At 39.9% G+C, this 18,688-nt stretch overlaps 1 long non-coding RNA gene across 1 annotated transcript in view; it reads left to right on the top strand.

Moving 5' to 3' along the window:
• LOC108586347 overlaps positions 1–18,217 on the top strand; it is a 43,056-nt gene extending 24,839 nt beyond the window's left edge. The window contains exon 3 of the long non-coding RNA XR_001903553.3: positions 11,170–18,217. This is a non-coding gene — a long non-coding RNA (uncharacterized LOC108586347). The remainder of the gene's footprint in view (positions 1–11,169) is intronic.
• Positions 18,218–18,688: the final 471 nt, after the last annotated feature.

Below are 18,688 nucleotides of genomic sequence, written 5' to 3'. Positions count from 1 at the left end.
ATTTATTCCCAGGATATATGGGGCCTGACTGATTTTCCAGCCTCAGAAATTGTCTTCTTTCGACATCAAAGTCTCATTGACTCCCAGCTACAGACCTGGCCCAACAACCTGGCACTCAGCATGAGGTCACCTATGTGACCAGTTTATCTTTGACTTTAAGATCAAGTTATCATTTAAACTTTTTTCTCATTCTTGTCACTTGGTCCTGCTCTGTCTTTCAGCTCTGGTCCCTTAATGCTGACATCTTCCTCTGTGGCAGAATCCTGGCTTGACAATCTGATAAGGATTGCCATCCCTTTTCTTAAATAACTTAAATCTGTTTCAAAACTCCAACCCAGTTACTGGGAATTCACTCAGGGTTCTTTGTTGCTGACTAACTTTCCATACAGACACATGACCACCTTTAGCTCCTGGACCTTGGCAGCCACCAGCAAGAAGGGGCTGCTTGTCATTGCAGTGGTTCCTAAACTTCAACTTTTACCAAAATCACTTGATAAACTTTTACAATTCAGTACTCCAGACTCCACCTCAAGAGATTCTAATTCAGCCAGGCTGGGTTGGAGCCCACAAATCTGCACATTCAGCAGCTCCGAAAGGTGGGACTCTGCAGGTGGGTGGAGGACCACAGCTGTGTGGAGAAACACTGCTCCACTGGCTGTTGCCACATGAACACTCTGCTAATATCGAACTTCCTGTTCTAGCAGATGGGTCACTCTTCTTCAAGGTCGAATCGCTATATAGTACTCTAGTGGTCCTCCAGGTCTCATTTTATATATGTCCCCCTTCAGAATGCCTTCTGTGGCCTTCCAAGATGGTTAGATGCCTCCTCTATGTGTGACTGTAGCTTCCTGTCCTCATCTCTGCTTAGCACATATTTCACTGTATTTCTCTATTCATTTTTAAAAGTATCTACCAGGCTATGGCTATGATCTCTAAGGGGAGGGTTACATATTGTTCACCTCTGAATTGTTACTGCCGCATAGTACTAGGCACAGAGGAGGAGGTCAATAAGTACTTATTGAATAGCAAGATCTAAATGGTTTCAGGTGATGGCTGGGTCCTAGTCAACCTTGTTCGACTGAGTTCACTGGACTACTTCAAAGTCCCAGTTTAGACTGCTTTAAGGATACTGGTGTAGACGTGTTTCTGGGATGTGAAAATGCTGAGTTAGTTAAGGACACAGTCTAGCCCAACCTGCCTGTTGATTGCTGGACTATGACAGGACTTTCAGCACTGGTTCTCACGTAAGGATCTGCCTCATGTAACAATAAGAAACCCAGTCCATGTGATTTCTTACAATTCAGAATATTCTAATTTACATTCTGGAGATAATACATTCTGGATATAAGGCATTTCACATTTGAGAAAATGGGAAGCCCTCATTTTGATTCTGAGGTGGACCCACTGTTTTTAGATGATTGCTGATAAACTTCAGAAAGCAGCAGTTTCCTCATTTTACAAAGAGCTCTTCTAATTGTAGTATGACTCTGATTCCACGTCCCTGAAAACCTTAAGTTTTAGAATCATTGCATACTAATCCTGGAATGGACTTTTGAGATTATCATTTTATAGATGAGTTAAGTTGCATCAGATATTGATTCAGTGTTTTTAGTGTGCGAGAAAACAAAATAAAACCAAAAATCATTCCAAGACTGGAGGCTGTCACACACTCAGGCTCTCATAGCTGCTTAGTTTTATGTTTCAGATACATCCCAGATCTCGTGATCTCCATGAGAATCTGGCTCTGTCTGGGAATTTTCATGCTGCAGTGGAATCATGGAGACCACAGTCCGTACCTATCTGACTCAGTCCTGCACCGCAGCCGTATTATTTCACCCTCCAATGGATCGTCATGATTTCTTTTCAGAATGCATTTTTTCCTCAAGGTCTTGTCTTATTTTAATAGTTGGCCTGTTGAGTGTGTATACTTCAGGGCTAATTATCTTATTACTTATTTAAGACACATATCTGGAATTGGCAATAAGGGAACATTTAAGTGGCGCTTCAGAAGGAAATGGAGGGTAGTTGAAAATGGCCATACTTAGGCAGTTAGATGTTTTTTGGCTTATGTTTTATGAGCATAGATTTTATGTTTTTGTATATCCCCTAAAATATAATTAAACTATTGCCAACTGCTGATGATTTTCTCTAATGGAAAAGAGCTGAGGTTTGGGTAATATAAAATGGAGGATAGTCCAAAAATTATTAATATTTGATATTTGAGTGGTTTTTGCTCATTTTTTTCCAGCAAAGCTTTGCTAAGCATCTGTTATGTGTCAAGCACTGTGCTAGGCACTGAAGACATTTGTATTTATCTGTGTATAAATATGAAAACTGATATAAAATGTCATCGTAAACAAAATGTTAGGGGTATAATTTGGAGTAGAGAAGCTATTGAGTTTTGTCATTCTATATTTTACTCCACACGGAAGTTTACTCTTGCTGAGGACTTGAATTTTTTTTTAGGTTAAGGCAAGATTTATTTTCTTTCAAATTGTTCCTGGAAGAATCCTTCTTGATCAGCTGTTGTCATTTTTATGCAAGTTGCATAGAGGGACTTGAGATGTCCATGGGGCTGTCATTAAGTATTAAATAGATTAAATGCTGGTTGCTGATGTTGTTTCTGAGACAGAACCCAAGCAAATATTTAGATACAAGTGCTCTGAATATATTAGGTAGAAAATTTTGCTTTTGACAAGCCATATTGTCTGGTCAGGTGATTAAAATTGAACTGTACCATTATGGGGAAGTGTGATAAAGATTTAATGATGCTGGATTAGTTAGTGTACCCTTAGACTAAGAAGGCAGTCATACGCAAACCAATAAATGGTATTAGGTAACTTTCTTTTGCCTCTCAAAGCTGATATTTCTAAATGGTTACAGTAAGAATATCATAATATGTCTTGTGCTTTTAATCATTCCAGAACTGATGACAACTAGTCAGTTTTCTTGAAGATGAAGCACACAGCATCAAATATTCAAAGACTAAATAAAATAACTAAAACGCAAAAGTAATATATAAAATCTAAAAGTAAAGGAAAATGTAAAGGACCTACATATTAATTAAAGTTAGAACACGTAGGTAGAAACCTAGAAAGTATTAGTCTTAAAGGGATACACACGCACATACACAAGCACACACACTTTTTAGATGATAAAGAAGAGTAAGAGGTGGTAAAGCTTCATTCCAATTGTGATGGTTAACATTGAGTGTCAACTTGATTGGATTGAAGGATGCAAAGTATTGTTGCTGGTGTGTCCGTGAGGGTTTTGCCAAAGGAGATTAACATTTGAGTTAGTGCACTGGGAAAGGCAGATCCACCCTCAATCTGAGTGGGCACCATCTAATCAGCTACCAGTGTGGCCAGAATAATATAAGCAGGCAGAAGAATGTGAAAACGCGAGACTGGCTTAGCCTCCCAGCCTACATCTTTCTCCCATGCTGGATGCTTCCTGCCCTCAAACATCGGACTCTTTGGGATTTGGGCTGGCTTCCTTGCTTCTCAGCTTGCAGACAGCCTACTGTGGGACCTCACTTTGTGAACATGTGAGTTAATACTCCCTAATAAACTCCCCTTTATGTATACATCTGTCCTATTAGTTCTGTCCCTCTAGAGAATGCTGACTAATACAGATTTTGGTACCCGGAGTGGTTCTAGAGGAACAGAGTATTAAGGATGGAGTTCTTTCATTGGTAAAGCTTCATTCTAATCTACCCCGTTTACCTTCTTCACTGGACAGACCCAGTGATTAGGTAAAGCCTACAGTGGTCTAATGTCCTTTAAAGGACATCCATAAGATCCTCCTGCTTACTGTATGTTTCCAGCCATTATTTTTGTACTAAGATGTCATCTTCATATGTTATGTATTATTATTTGATATATTAAATATATATGCATAATATATGATATATCAAATATATAATATATTTCATTAACTCCATCAAAATATAAATATTTTTATATTTAAAAATATAAATAAATATAAACATAAAAGTGTATGAATATAAATATAAAAAATGTATAAATATAAATATAAAAATAAATATAAAAGTGACATGCAGGGCATGCTAAATGTGTAACAGAAAGTATTTTATTAATTCTGTTGCTCAGCATATAGACTAAGACATAGGATTTTGGAAAGATGAGCAAGTTTGAATGTGAGCTGATGGGGTGGTGGATAATGGATGCAGTCCTAGAAGAGACAAATGAGGGCGTTGAGGAGGTGGGAATGTTCAGGAAGACTTGGCCAGATGGAGCGCCATGAGTGGCTTCTCCACTCTGGATAGTAATCTGTCTGTAGGGAGCCAGGCCTTGGCCCAGGGATCTGGTAGTGCTATCACTGTGTGCTCTCTCACTCTTATTAAGTGGGGTATTTAAAATTGCAAAGCAAATAGTTCTACCTGCCTTATGTAGCTGCTTTGAAGATTAATGAGGTAATGCTTAAAAGTGCTGGGAATGAAAGGTTCAATATAAATGTTTGTGTACTCTGCCAAGAAGAGTTCTCTTTTCAGCTGGTGTTTTAAAAATAAATGTAAACACCTAGTGTTCTTGGTGCCTTTATCCTATTATCAGGGAGCTACCACATTGGCAGTTGGACAAAACACTGGTATTTGATCCTCTTTGATGTTTGTTTTTACTGTTTCCCTAGGACATTCTCCACAAGGATGAGCCATGTAAGTTTGGGTCTGTCATTTTATATAGAAGTCACATCAGAGAACAAGTGTCCAATCCAGAAGTCACAGGCAGGGCTAGCTCACACACTGATGTTCAAGACCCCTACCTTTAGGATCCCAGCAAAGCAAACACAGACACTTCAACAGAATATTTGTAGATTTAGAAGATTTAGAAAGAACATAACTTAATTTTTGCACAAATGTGAATCTGGGGTAATTTTCAAGAATATAAACATCACTCATGGTGTGCTACTGGTCTTCTTTTGAATGATGTGTTGGGGTTGGGAGTGAGGGAGGGGCCTATAGAGTTCTGAGGGCCTCTGAGGGTCATAACTCTTCACTGGCCAGGAGAAATAGTAGCTGAGAGCCACTGAGTGACTCTTCTTGTGGCTGTAGGAGGAGGAAGTCAGTAAGTAAGTCGGGATGATTTCCTGAGTGTAATCTGTAATTTTTTCTTGCCTTCCTCCATGTCAGAGTTCTATGCTTGATCTGTAATTGGGTGCCCAAAAAGCAAATCCAGAACTGAATCACCAACTTTCATTTTATTCTGCAACATGACCTGATGGGACAGCAATGGTGTCACTGGGGGACTGCAAGAGGATCAGCAACTTACTAGGGAGATGATAACAGATGGGAAAGACGTAGACCATCTTCTTACTTCATTGGGCTCTATTAAGCAGAGAAGAGGGGAGTGAAAAAAGAATGCAGCCATAGAAAAGGATGAGCTCATGTCCTTTGCAGGGACATGGGTGAAGCTGGAAACCATCATTCTCAGCAAACTAGCATAGGAACAGAAAACCAGACACTGCACTTTCTCACTCATAAATGGGAGTTGAACAATGAGAATACATGGACACAGGGAGGGGAATATCACACACCAGGGTCTGTCAGGGGCTGGGGGTCTAGGGGAGGGATAGCATTAGGAGAAATAGCTAATGTAGATGACGGGTTGATGGATGCAGCAAACCGCCATGGCACGTGTATACCTATGTAACAAAACTGCACATTCTGCACATGTGTCCCAGAACTTAAAGTATTAAAAAAAAAAATAAAAGAATGGGGAGGGGGATCATCATTTCTACAAAGCTGGGAAATAAATAGTGCAAATATTGTAAGAGGAAAGAAACAGGACTTCTAGACAAAATAGTTAAAAGCAAATCTATTTCTTCTTCCCTCCTCAAGGTGTGACCTGTTTTCTCTACCTCTTGTATTTCTCCTCCCAAATACAATTGATGGTGGTGGCAGCCCATCTGGAATGGCCACTGCAAAGATGCCAGTTGCAGCAGGGGAGGCGTGGCTAGGGCTGTGCACTCCATGGAGCCAATGTGGGCTAGGAACAGGCGGGAGCCCCGCCCCCTACCTAGTTGGCAGGGTGGGAGCCCTGCGGACCTGGGTGCAACTGCAGCCACCTAGCTGCGACTCCAGACCTGGGCATCTCTGTGCTCTTGGGGGCCCAGGAAGCCCTTGCCCCTGCTGCAGGCTTGAAAGTGCCTGCTCCCACTGTCTGGCCTCTCCCCACTCCTGGCACCCCCTCTGGGGTGCAGCAAAGTTGTGGCTGAGCCTGGGAGCTGTCTTGACCTGGTTAGGTGTGCACGTGCTTGGGGTGGGGCTAACATGCTAGCCCCCTGCTGCCTTTGCCCCCTCCAGACTTTGGGAGTTGACAAGCACAGGAGGGAGGCTGAGTGGGGACTGAGGGCAGGTCAGCACAGGCCTGCAAGTGCCCCTTGGCATGAACAGCCTGGCACCTTGGACATGTTGGTGGTGACAGGAGGCAGACAGGCTCCTGGGTGGAAAAGGGCAGGTCCCCAGTGAAACCCCAACTTCAAGCCAAGGAGGGCCTGAGGCCTGGGGGCCAGGCTGTCAGTTCCAGGTGGAGTCCATGGCCTGGAGTGAGAACTTATGGTGCTTTCTCCAGGCCAGCCCATGGCTGCCCATGGACCAATTAGTACACACTGCCTCCGTTCTGAGCCCATAAAAATCCTGGACCCAGATAGACTCACACAGAAATTGGGACTACCAGCCGCAGAAAGGAGCTACCCACTGCAGGTCTCCTCTCCACTGAGAGCTGGACATTGGTCGGGATGACCACTGTGTATCTCTTGCCTGCTGGAAGGAGGACACTCATCTGGACAACCTGTTTGCAGAAAGGAGCTATGCACTGCGGGTCTCCTGAGAGCTGTTCTGTTGCTCAGTGAAGATCCTCTTCACCTTGTTTACCCTCCAGTTGTCCATGTACTCTCATTATTCTTGGACGTGGGATGAGAACTCAGGACCTGCCAAATAGCGGGATTGAAAGAGCTGTAACACCAACAGATCTGAAACACCCTCCTCTGCCCCGTGCTCAGTGACCAAAAGGAGAGAAGACCTGTGGCCCTTTGGGGAGCCTAGACCTAGGGGCCTGCCAGAGCCAGGGCTGTGACACCCTCTTTGGGGCTCTGTGGTTCCTGACATCTCCAAGCTTCCAGCAGCTGCAGCTTCGCATGGAGCTGGCCCCTGTGCCTGTGGCTGAAGCTGCTTGCCCCGCCACAGCAGTTGGCATGTCTGACTGTGCACAGTGGCTGACCCTGTGCTCACTCGTCCACACACCCCTCTCCACTCTGTGCCTGGTTTACTCTTGGCAGGTGTGGGATCTTGGCCAGTAGTGCAAGCTGAGCACAGCCTGCCGGGCTGAGTGGGCATAACGAGCCCAGCAGGCACAAGCAACACTCAGGTAGAACGTGCCACCGCCTGGCGAAGCAACACCCGAGGATCCTGTGACACAGTCATGAACTGCTTAATGACATGTTGGTCAATGATGGACTGCAAATACAACAGTGGTCCCATAAGATTACAATGGAGATGAAAAATTCCCATCACCTAGTAACACTGAAGCTGTGGTAATGTTGTAGTGCAACACTGGATCTTTTCTATGCTTAGATATGTTTAGATACATAAATAGTTACTATTGTGTTACAATTGGCTGCAGCATTCAGTGCAGTAACATGGTTTGTAGCAATAGGCTATACCATATCACCTAGGTGTGTAGTAGGCAATGCCATCTAGATTTGTGTATGATGTTTACATAATGATAAAATTGCCTAATGATATATTTCTCACAATGTACCAGGTTGTTAAGCAATGCATGACTGTATTGGACTTTGCATTTAAAAATAGAATGCTAGAAATAATACGCCAGAAAAATTTCCAGAAAGAAGTTTCTAAACCTCTTTGTCTTGGCAGGTTCCTAGACAAGAAATATATTTAACCACATTAGTGATGATACACTGTAATTCTAAGGCCTTGGGTTCAGAATGGGATAAAGAATTCTTCAGAACGTGGAAAAAAGATACAGGGGGAGGTTAAACGTGGTAAAGGTTTTCTAAGGCTGGGGTTCTTTGGAGAAGGAAAAGTGGATCTATAACTTTTCTAGGAAGCAAAACCAGAAGGCCAGAACCACCTTTCCTTTTATTCTTACCAGTCTGCAGAAACCTGTGCTTGCCCACAGAAAGAAACTCAAAAACACTTGGGCCTATAAACACTGGCATCCCAACTGTACTAAATTTCTGCCCAGCTATTTTGGGTAAGTTAGAGGAAAAATAGCAGACTGCATAGGAGGAAGCTTGGGGGCCCGCCAAGGCCATGACGTACAGTTTTCCAAGCAAAGGTTATGGCTGAATCAGAAAAAGCCTGTCTGAGTCAGGCTCAGACACAAGGCTTCCTCTTCTCAAGTTCCTCTGCTTATCTCATGGGCAGGGAAGACTGGAGTTCACAGCGACTCTCCACCTCTCAAAGCTGATCCAGCAGGTCACCACACCACATTGTGTTGAACTTTCATGAACCTAGAAGGGGATGTTGGTTGGAGGTATTCTCTGTATTGTTGTTTTATTTTGCCATTTGTCCAACAAACCACCCATTTACCTTTTTTAATGAAGCCAAAGATTCCCAATGGAGAAATAATTAGAACTACTGTCATCTTTCTAAAGTTGTTTGATGTTTCAACAGCTCCAGTGAGTGGCTGCACAGCAGTATTATTCACACTACTCTTAGCTTGGAAAAATAAAGAAACTTTGAAAAAGAATATTTTTGTTATGTTAGGTTCTTCTTAGTTTCTGGATCCAATAACTGGGCAAGTGATTTATTTTTTTTTTATCAGATGTGGATGGAATTGGTAGCAGGGTCATCTACTGGAGAGTGAATAAAATAACTCCAGAAAAAAGTCACTACATTCCAAACCCACATGTAAATAAATCAAGTGAACTCCGTCTTTTTTCTTCTTGTTTCTTGTGGGAAGGATCCAGGTAACCTCTGTCAAAATCTGTTTTTCGGAAAATGGCTTTCTATCTTAAATGGCCAGATAACTCTTGGACAAATGATTTAAATAATGGATCAGTTTTAAGTACAAGTATCTTAGGACTGTGCTTCTTCTTTGTCCAGGCTCAGTAAGTGCAAACATGCTCAGTAGTGATATGCATGCTCAACTTGAAATCATACAACTGATGTTTTAAGTGTGAACTTTCTTCATAGAGAAGGACCATATTTTAAAAACAATTGTATTAGTCAGCTCATGCTGCCAAGACAAATACCACAGACTCAGTGGCTTAAACAATGGACATTTATTTCTCACAGTTCTGGAGGCAAGGTGTCAGCTGATTTGGTTCCTAGTGAGGGCTCTCTATCTGGCTTCCAGGAGGCTGCATTCTCTGTCTCTTCATATGACAGAGAGAGACAGAGAGAGAGAGAGAGAGAGAGAGAGACATAGAGAGAGAGAGAGATCTGGCATTTCTTTCTCTCTTAGAGTTACACAAGTTTTATCAGATCAAGGCTCTACCTTTATGATCTCATTTAACCTTAATAACTTCCTTAAAGGACCTATCTCCACTATAATCTAATGGCAGGTTAGGGTTTCAACATAGGAATTTTTCAGGGCACAATTCAGTCCCTAACACCAGTTACGGATAGTATGAAACCGTTTGCCTTACCAGTAAGTTTTGACTTAAGAAACAGATCAGTGAAGGGCCACACAGAAGTAAACAGCAACTTTGTTTTGACATTTTCTTTTGTGGGAGAAGAAACATAGATGTATAAAAAGGTACCTCCTTCTCCCATATCCATTTTAAATTAAGAACAAGGGATATAAAATAGAGTCACCATTTTAAGAACTTACTTCAACGCATATTTAGTTTGATTTAGAAAAAGGGAGTAAGGAACTAGGCGCAGCGGCTCATGCCTGTAATTCCAGCACTTTGGGAGACTGATGCAGGTGGACTGCTTCAGCTCAGGAGTTCAAGACCAGCCTGGGCAACATGGTGAAACTCTGTCTCTACAAAACAAAACAAAAAAACAAAAAACAAAAAACAAAAAAAACCCAAAATTAGCCACACATAGTGGAGTGTGTTTGTAGTTCCAGCTACTCAGGAGGCTGAGGCAGGAGGATCACTTGAGCCTGGGAGATTGAGGCTTTAATTAGCCATAATCATGCCACTGCACTTCAGCCTGGACAACAGAGTATGACCTAATCTCAAAAAAAAAAAAAAAAAAAAAAAAAAAGAAGAAAAGAAAAGAAAGAAAGAAAGAAAAAAAAAGAAGTGGGGAGTGAGGGAGAGAGTGAGAGAAGAGAAATGTTGGAAAAGTGAGAGAAATAAATGGAGACAAAGATAGTCTTAGAGAAGGGAAGCCGCACACTTGAGAGGAGAGGCCCGTGCAGAAGAGCAGATGATTGAGGGACATGGACGGTTTGACTCATGAGTAGTGAGGTCAGAGGAGCAGCCACATGTGGCTGTCTAGCAAATGGGTTAGTAGAGGCTCTGGCAATAAGTATATGGGTTTGAAACCTGCCTGATCTCACCAGTTATTCACTGTATGGCCTTAAGCAAATTAAGGCCTGAACTCAATTTACTAATTATAATACTCATCTCATGATCTTATGATAAAGATTACATGAGATAATTCTTACTGCCTGACACATAGTAAGAGCTCAATAAATGTTGACTAGTATTATTACCACTTGTCCCCCTTTGACAAATGCTATGTAGCTGTTATTGATAGCTCCTCACATGGGGATCACTCCCAGGTTATTTTGTTGGGATCTGGAATTTGTTTCCCATGCTGATTATGGACTCTGAGATTTTTTTCATAGGATGTTACTCTAGGCATCTTGATTTGATGTAGTCTCTCCACTACACCAGATTATAGCTATTATAGATGGTACTCCTAATGGTAAGATTTTGACTTACTGAAGCTTATTATAGTTGAGGCCTAATGAAGATCTCTTAATGGATATGTATCATTTGATATAGCCATTCATGCATTTAAGAGAAATGAGAATTGGTTGTTGGACTTAAAGTACTTCTAGTCTATTTGTGTTAAACATGATTTGGGTAAATCCCATATTTTTGAATCTAATTTCCTCTTTATTAAAAGGATATTCAAAATGTTTGTAAAATATGATGCATTGAGTGAGTGGAAGCTCTGAAAGTTCTTGTTTATCTTCCATTTTTGCTTTTTTAAAATTCCAGGTTCCTGTGTTCCAGCGACAGGCAGTTTCATTTGGGATTTCAACTTGTCACCAGAAGCAGGAAGTATCAGAAAGCTTGTAATGTGACCTGCTTTTGTGAAATTTGCAGTTCGAATTTGCAGTTCGGCTTGACAGATGAGGATGCTAGAAAAAGGGTCAGCTAAGACAGACTTGAGAGATGCTTGTTACTCTGCCTGGCATCCCCGAGACTGCAGTCCTGATCATGTGGCCCTGAATGTGTGTCAGAATTTGTGAAAGGTGTATAGTCAACTGGAGACGGGACAACAAAACCCTGGTTCTTTTATAACCCCTCGTTCCTTTTCACTTTCTGTTCTCATTCTTACTTTCTCATGTGTCCTCTTTTTCTTGGCCTTCTCTTCTGCCGCATTTCAAAGAACATCGCCTGTTTGGATTGTAACACTAGTTCTGAGAAGAGACTCATAACAGGCATTGGAGAGAAGGTATGCAGAGGAACAGAGCAACGACAAGGAAGCTATTCCAGTGCACAGAAAACCAAAACTATGCTCTCTGTTACATTCTGTCTCTATTGAGGGTTTTTATAGCAGATCCTTTGGAGTTTTATTTTACATGGTGATCTCTCTCTCTCTTTCTCTTTGACTTTTAAATTTATACCTTCTCTCTGCTATTGGCCCTACTTGAGATTGCATATTCATACACTATTACCATGTCTGCATGAATAAACAGATTCCAAACCTCTGTTGTCTGATATATCACACCAGGAATCTCATCATCTGAGTCTTACGTGGGGTGGTGGTGGCAGGATGGGGGACTTGGGGGATACACTTAGCAAAAGTTATGGGAAGGCAGAGGGGAAAGGTTGGACTGCAGAGCACCACTATTTCCCTTGAGAACTAGTCACCCCCATTATAACTATTTGCATTCTCTGCAAAGCCTCCATTTCTTCCTTTCTGCCTTTCTAATTTTCTCAGCTGCTCTGCTGCTGGGATTGGTCTGACTTCAGATCTCTGCGTTGCGGTTCTGGGCCTGTGTGCTTCTTGTGTAGTGTGCCTCTTTAGACTGACTTTGCAGCTCTTCACTCAGGGATGTGGCTGGCATACTTTCTTTTCTATTAGTATACTGTTCAATTAGTGTTGTGTGACAGGCCGAGATAGTGTCTACAGCCTCGCTGGGGAGTGGCAGAAGAAACCTGCTTTTTGTCTGGTGACCCTACAGGGACTTCTCCATCAGGATTTGAATCTCCGATGCACAACTCACTGCATCTCATTCTCTGCTAATTTGCATCTTAAGCGAAGCATCTTGCTTTCTAGTCATCCATATTTATGATCTATCACAGTACATGGGTGACTCTTTTCAGTGCAATTTTCCAATGCCATTAGTCTCTGTATTCCAAATTAGGGCCACCATGATAAATAGGCAAATAATTTAGCAGATTTCAAATAGGGATTAGATAAACAGGGGTAAATAAGAAAAAGATAATAATTGTAGCTAGGCCAACTTAGAGAAAAATATGCACATTTTATGTCAACATCTGATTACCTTAAATATAGTAATAAAATGTGCCTTAATATTTGTATAATATTTAAAAATATACCAAACATTTTCACATGCATTTTTCATGTGTTCCCATCTAAAAACCTGTAAAGCTGGCAGAATGGGAATATAGGTGACAAGACTATAGAGAAAAGGCTTATCAAAAAGTTACAGAGTAGAGCTGAAACCCTAACCTTCTGTCTTAGACCTGTACTGCTGTCACTATAATATATTGTTTGGTAGAGTAATTCTACAGCAGTAAAGGTTTAGACAATTTAGTTCAATTCAACAAAAAACAACTGAAGCTCCATGGTAGGAACTGTGTTAGGTTCTAGGAGCACAAAGATGAATGAGAACTGAATCTTTATATTTCTTTGGTTTACTAATTTCTGTACCAATATACATACATGCTCAGTGATTAGCCTGGGCTTGTACGGTCTGGATACATGACTTAGCATCACCTCTCTTCAACAGCATTCCAGGACAGAGCTAGCTCCCATGTGAGAAGTGAGGCTCTGTTTTCTTTTAAACCAAAGAGATCTTGCATCCCAGTCCACACTTCCTGTTCTCAGCTTAATAGAAATAGTTCTTTCCCTATGGCATGAAGGCGAATCCTAAGATCTGGAAGGCATTGTGGCCACCTTGATGTCCTGTGTCAGATGTGTCAGGATGGATGCACTTAACCTGTTCAACGTTGTCTCGTCTTCCCTGGGAAGTGTGTCTCTGGGAGGGACAGTGAATGAGACAGTTTGCAGGTGGAAGAGGTTGAAGGGATCTATGCTTTGATTGACCCTAAGAGATAGTGTATTATCCTTGATCATCTCTTATTGGAAGGTTCTCCTTGACCTTGAAAAGTATATTTCTCGTTACCTTATTGTAGTGACCATCTGATTTCTCTCCTTTCTTGTTTGGATGATTTAGTCTGTACTTCTAAGTTCTTTTTTTGTTAACCCTAATTCTTTCTTGTTAGCAAAAAATATGGCTTTCCCCTTTCCTCTTTCCTTACTTTCTCAAGGGTACAAATGACCTAATTGCTCAAAAAATACCAGTATTTTTTCTATTCCAATCTTCTTTGATATTACCATAATAGAAGACAAAAATTACCAGAACCTCTTTCTTAAAACTATTCTTTTCTTGGTTGAGACTCACAAATTCTCTATCCTACAAGTTTTTCTTTTCTCCACCTTACTTTTCTTATTTCTCCTGTGGGCCCCTGGAGGTGGATGCCACATATTCACTAGAGTGTTTGTCCTCTAACTGGATAATTCTATTTATGTTCACTGGTTTAATAACCAACTATATGATTATCTTTCACAGATCAGGAAAGTCATTAAATCACTTTAGACAGATGATCAGCAACTTTCTCCAAAATATCTGTATTAAGAAGTTCCACAAATCCCCATATTAAAAAACAAAGTTCCAAAAAAACTGTTATTGTTATATTTTCTGACCTAAACCTTTTCTTATTCTTGTATTTTCTAATTTAATGTCATCACCCCATCCATCCCACATAGCAAATGAGTCAACTTTGACTTCTTGCTGATATTCCAAATGCAATAATTTACTAAAACTAATTTACTAGAACTAATTTAGTTCATGAGGGTGTCTCTCAAAGCCCTCTTTATCATCCCTGGTTTTACTGTTCTACTAGGGGACTTCATCACTTTTCCCTTAGATTATTGTAACAGCCTCTAACTACCCTGCAATTTACTTGTTACTTTTCATGCAGATAAGACTTTGTTTCCAAGTAGTTAGCATGCTTGTGAAAATATCTCATGTCTTCTTGTGTGTGTGTTTTTTCTTTTCTCTTTTGAAGACTGAGTCTTGAACACCAGTGCTCAAGCAATCCTTCAGCCTCTACCTCTGGAGTCACTGGTACTACAGGTGCACACTGCCACGTCTGGCAAAAGGTGCAAGTGTGCCATGTCTGTGCACACTTCCATATTTTCTGCGGTAACTAGGAAACTAGGACAGTTCCTTGTGTATAGTGGAGACTGAGTCAATATTTGTTTATTGATTAAAAAAATCTCAGTTGGCTTTCCTTTAATTTAAGAATGGCTTAGAGGCAAGTTGGATCTTTCCAGGAAGAATACGTATTAAATTATTCTTTCTTCTGCCCTATAAAACCTTTTGCCATAAAAAGGTAGGCCTGCTCTGGTCTCATCAGTGTCTAACTTTTTGAATTGGGCAGTGGTATTAGGCAAATATCAATTTGCATTATAGATATGTTCTACTTCTATGTGAAATCTTCTTTGAGATGTAAATATTCATATTTATTGATATTTACATATTTAAAGCAAATTGCATTATGAGTATGCAATGCATTATGGGTGTGTGATGCTTCCATGTGAGATGTAAATGTTCAAATATAATCTAGTTTGTACTGAAGAAAAATGTTTCTTGGCACTATGGAGAGAACAAGGGTATCTATACAATAATAGGTGGTTGCAGTGAGGTTAGGTACAGTGGAAACTTCTTTTATGTGAGAATCAGGTTCTTAAATGAACAAGTGGGGCAAAAATTGCATAGGGCCAAAATAACACTAAAATTCCCTTAAGAAGTTGTTACGTAGGACATGGATATAACCTATTGTTTCGTTGAGCCTCAAATATTTATATTTTACTCCCACTGTTTTACATAATTGCTCTTTCCTTAGTTGAGAAGCAGATGACTGGCTAGCTTTTGCTTACAAGACACACTAAAACAAAAATGCATACTGTTAAATATCAGAATTATACTCAGCATGATGGGATGCTCAGATCATGGGAGGCCTACATGAACTGTGATGATCAAGGGAACAGGGAGTCATGTCTCCTCTTTCTGCACCCTAGTCTAGTCTACCATATGTGCCCATTGAGTGCAAAAGTAAGGGAAATTGCCTGCCCTATTTAGTTTTTATATAGTTGGAAATGCATACTGGTAATTTTGCATAAATGAAATGAGCTTAGTGTACAAGCTATTGACCATGCAATCACTTATGCATACAATCTATTTTGAGCATCCTGACAATGTTTCTACTTGATTCATTTTCAGAACACTTCTAACACCTGAAACAACTTTTAGCAATGAATCTTGAAGATGAGACATAAAATTTAGATTATTCCAGAAATTAAAGATCACATGGTCTTTAATTTTTTAACAGAGAAGGATGTGTTACAGTGTCTTTTCAGGGCCTTGGTCACATTAACAAAGGCATGAAATGTTATGTTCTCTGAATTACATTGGCCCTATCAACTTCGAAAAGGTATAACTATTGAATTTACTTTCATTGTACAGCCCAGTATCTTCTGGGATAATGTAACTCACTGTTAAATCATACGTATATTTTACCTCAGATTTATGAATATGTGTAAATAAGTTTCTGGGACTCTTACAGATTCAACATTCTCTACTAAAAATTGCAAATACAAGATGCATTGTAATTATCTAAGTAACTTTTTAACCTGGGCAAAATTTTATAAAGTAAGTGGGTGTGAGGTTCAGCAGGATCAAAGGTAATTAATGTTTTCCAGCCGTAAGTGTGATAAATACTTGCTTGTTAAGTCAATTACATCCAGACAAAACTTGAATATGAAGTAAGGGTGTACTATAAGTAAACTGTAAATAGCATTTATGTGATAGATCCACTAATTTGCTACTTGTTATTCTAGCAAGATTTGAAAAATTAGATAGTTGAAGTTGTTGTAAGGAATACAATTTACTGCAGAGATGCCTCGGGAGAAAACTTTAGACCTCAGCTTTGCCTGTTGATTTTTGCCAGATAGTCATCAGGGTCTGTTTTGAAACAATCTGTGATTATTCACACAAAAACAATAGTTGTATAGAAAAATTGGAAACAAACGTTGTACTTATTAGTACTATAATGCTATTTGGTGAAAGTAGTTGCTACAGAATATCAGTGGTATTGGCCTAAAATACAAGTATAACAGGAAAATTGGAGGAAGAAATGACAGCATTCCCCGTTGAACTGAAATTTAATGAGGATGGTGGAGAGATGTAATTGTGCGTTCTACCTGACTCAACTTTTAATTTAACTGGAATCTATAATATGTGCTCTAAAAGTTATTGGCACTTAGTTAAAATAAGTTACAATTCTTGCTTCTCCTCATTTACTTGGGGTTAAAAAAAGTAATTGAGCCAAAATTGGAAAAATAAAAACTTTACTATCTGGTCCATACTTTTGTATTCACATAGCCAGGAATTTTTAAGATGAAGGATTCAATGTATTTAAAAGTTAGTTATAGTCTATTTAATAACACCCAAAGATAAAAATTCATAGGATCTATTTCACTGATTGTGGGTCCTCTTGAAAGTGTAACGTATAGTACTCTTATATGGCATTCACATACCATGGTTTTCTGGTCTACGGATATTTTCAACTTTTGACATTTATTGATAAAGAAATTGAAAATGTCTGTGGAAGATGAGAAAATACCTCATGATTACAAGTAATTGAGTACTCTTTTCAGTTTGATTTTGTCTCAAATGCTTAATTTATGTACGTATGTATTCATTTCCTCAGTATCTTACTAATTTACTTATTTACTTACTTGCTTTTGGTGACTAGGTTTAATTCTCAGTTAACACCTTTTCACCTGGGAACTGTTTGGAGTAGGCTTTGTGAAATACTGTAGTCAATGATCAGCATGAGTAGAATAATTTTCAACCTTGAAGTGTGCCGAAAAACATTCTATAATCGTGTATAGTTTAAAATGATAAAAACCAAACACATTTCTGAAGGAATGAATCTGTGATGAGAAAACGCTTGGAGAACTCTGCCTTTTAAGTTACAAAACACTGTTTCACAGAAACATGCTCTCTCTTGCCTTGTGTTTCTCTGCCCCTCCTTCAAAGCTCCTGGTGTCACGTAGTAGGTAAGAGCTTGAACTGACGTCAGGTGGACATGGCTTCAGGTTCTGCCTCTTTCCCTTGCTAGTCAAGAGACTGAGCAAGACACTCTCTCTGGTGAAAATGTAGGTTGATAATGGAGGGGTGATGATAATAGCTCCAATGTTCCAGGGTTGCTGTGGGGATTACAAGAGCTAATGTTGGTAAAGCATTTAGCACAAACAATGCACGTAGTGAAAACATAATCACAATTCCTTCTATGATCAGGACTAAGGCTCCTACTTGTCTCAGCTTCATTTACCCAGCCTTTATCTGTATCCTAGAATCAATTCCACATCTCGCAGTTTGCATAATATAAGCGGAGAAAAATCTATCTTCCACACATTTTTCTTTCATTTCCCCCCTCAATATCACATCCTTTATCTTAGCCCCAATTTTTCCTTGCTTAGTTGATAACGATAATGTTAAATAACTCAGATGATGATGATGAGGAGGAGGTGAAGGAGGATAAGAGCAACTCGCAGTTTTTTAACACGATGTGCCAGGAACGTTATTAAGCATTTTGCCTGCATAATATTATTTAATCGTCAAAAAATCTTGATATAAAAAGTATTAATATAGGCTGGACACAGTGGCTTACTCCTGTAATCCCAGCACTTTGCAAGCCCAAGGCAGGCAGAAGACAAGGTCAAGAGATCAAGACCTTCCTGGCTACCCTGGTGAAATCTCGTCTCTACTAAAAATACAGAAATTAGCTGGGCATGGTGGCGCATGCCTTTAGTCCCAGCTACTCAGAAGGCTGAGGCGGGAGAATCACTTGAAGCCAGGAGCTGGAGGTTGCTGTGAGCCGAGATCATGCCATTTCACTCCAGCCTGGCGACAGAGCAAGACTTCGTTTCAAAAAAACAAAAACAAAAACAAAAACTATTAATATCTATACGATAAATGAATAACATATTTACAGGGATTAATAAGCAATTTTGTTTTAATTTTCTGAAAAAAACTTCGCGCTCTGCAATATTGGTACTACATAACACTGAAATTGGAATCGAGGTTGGTATTTACGTTTTTCTAAAACCAATTCCAAAAATCCACTTCTGAATAAAAATAACAACAATAATATCAGTAATTAACTTTATTCAGTCCTTATGTCATGCTCT

The sequence above is a fragment of the Papio anubis genome, chromosome 5 (genome assembly GCF_008728515.1).
Source record: "Papio anubis isolate 15944 chromosome 5, Panubis1.0, whole genome shotgun sequence".
Classification (NCBI taxonomy): domain Eukaryota; kingdom Metazoa; phylum Chordata; class Mammalia; order Primates; family Cercopithecidae; genus Papio; species Papio anubis.
The sequence above is the reverse complement of the archived record's forward strand: the minus strand, read 5'-3'. Positions and strand labels throughout refer to the sequence as shown.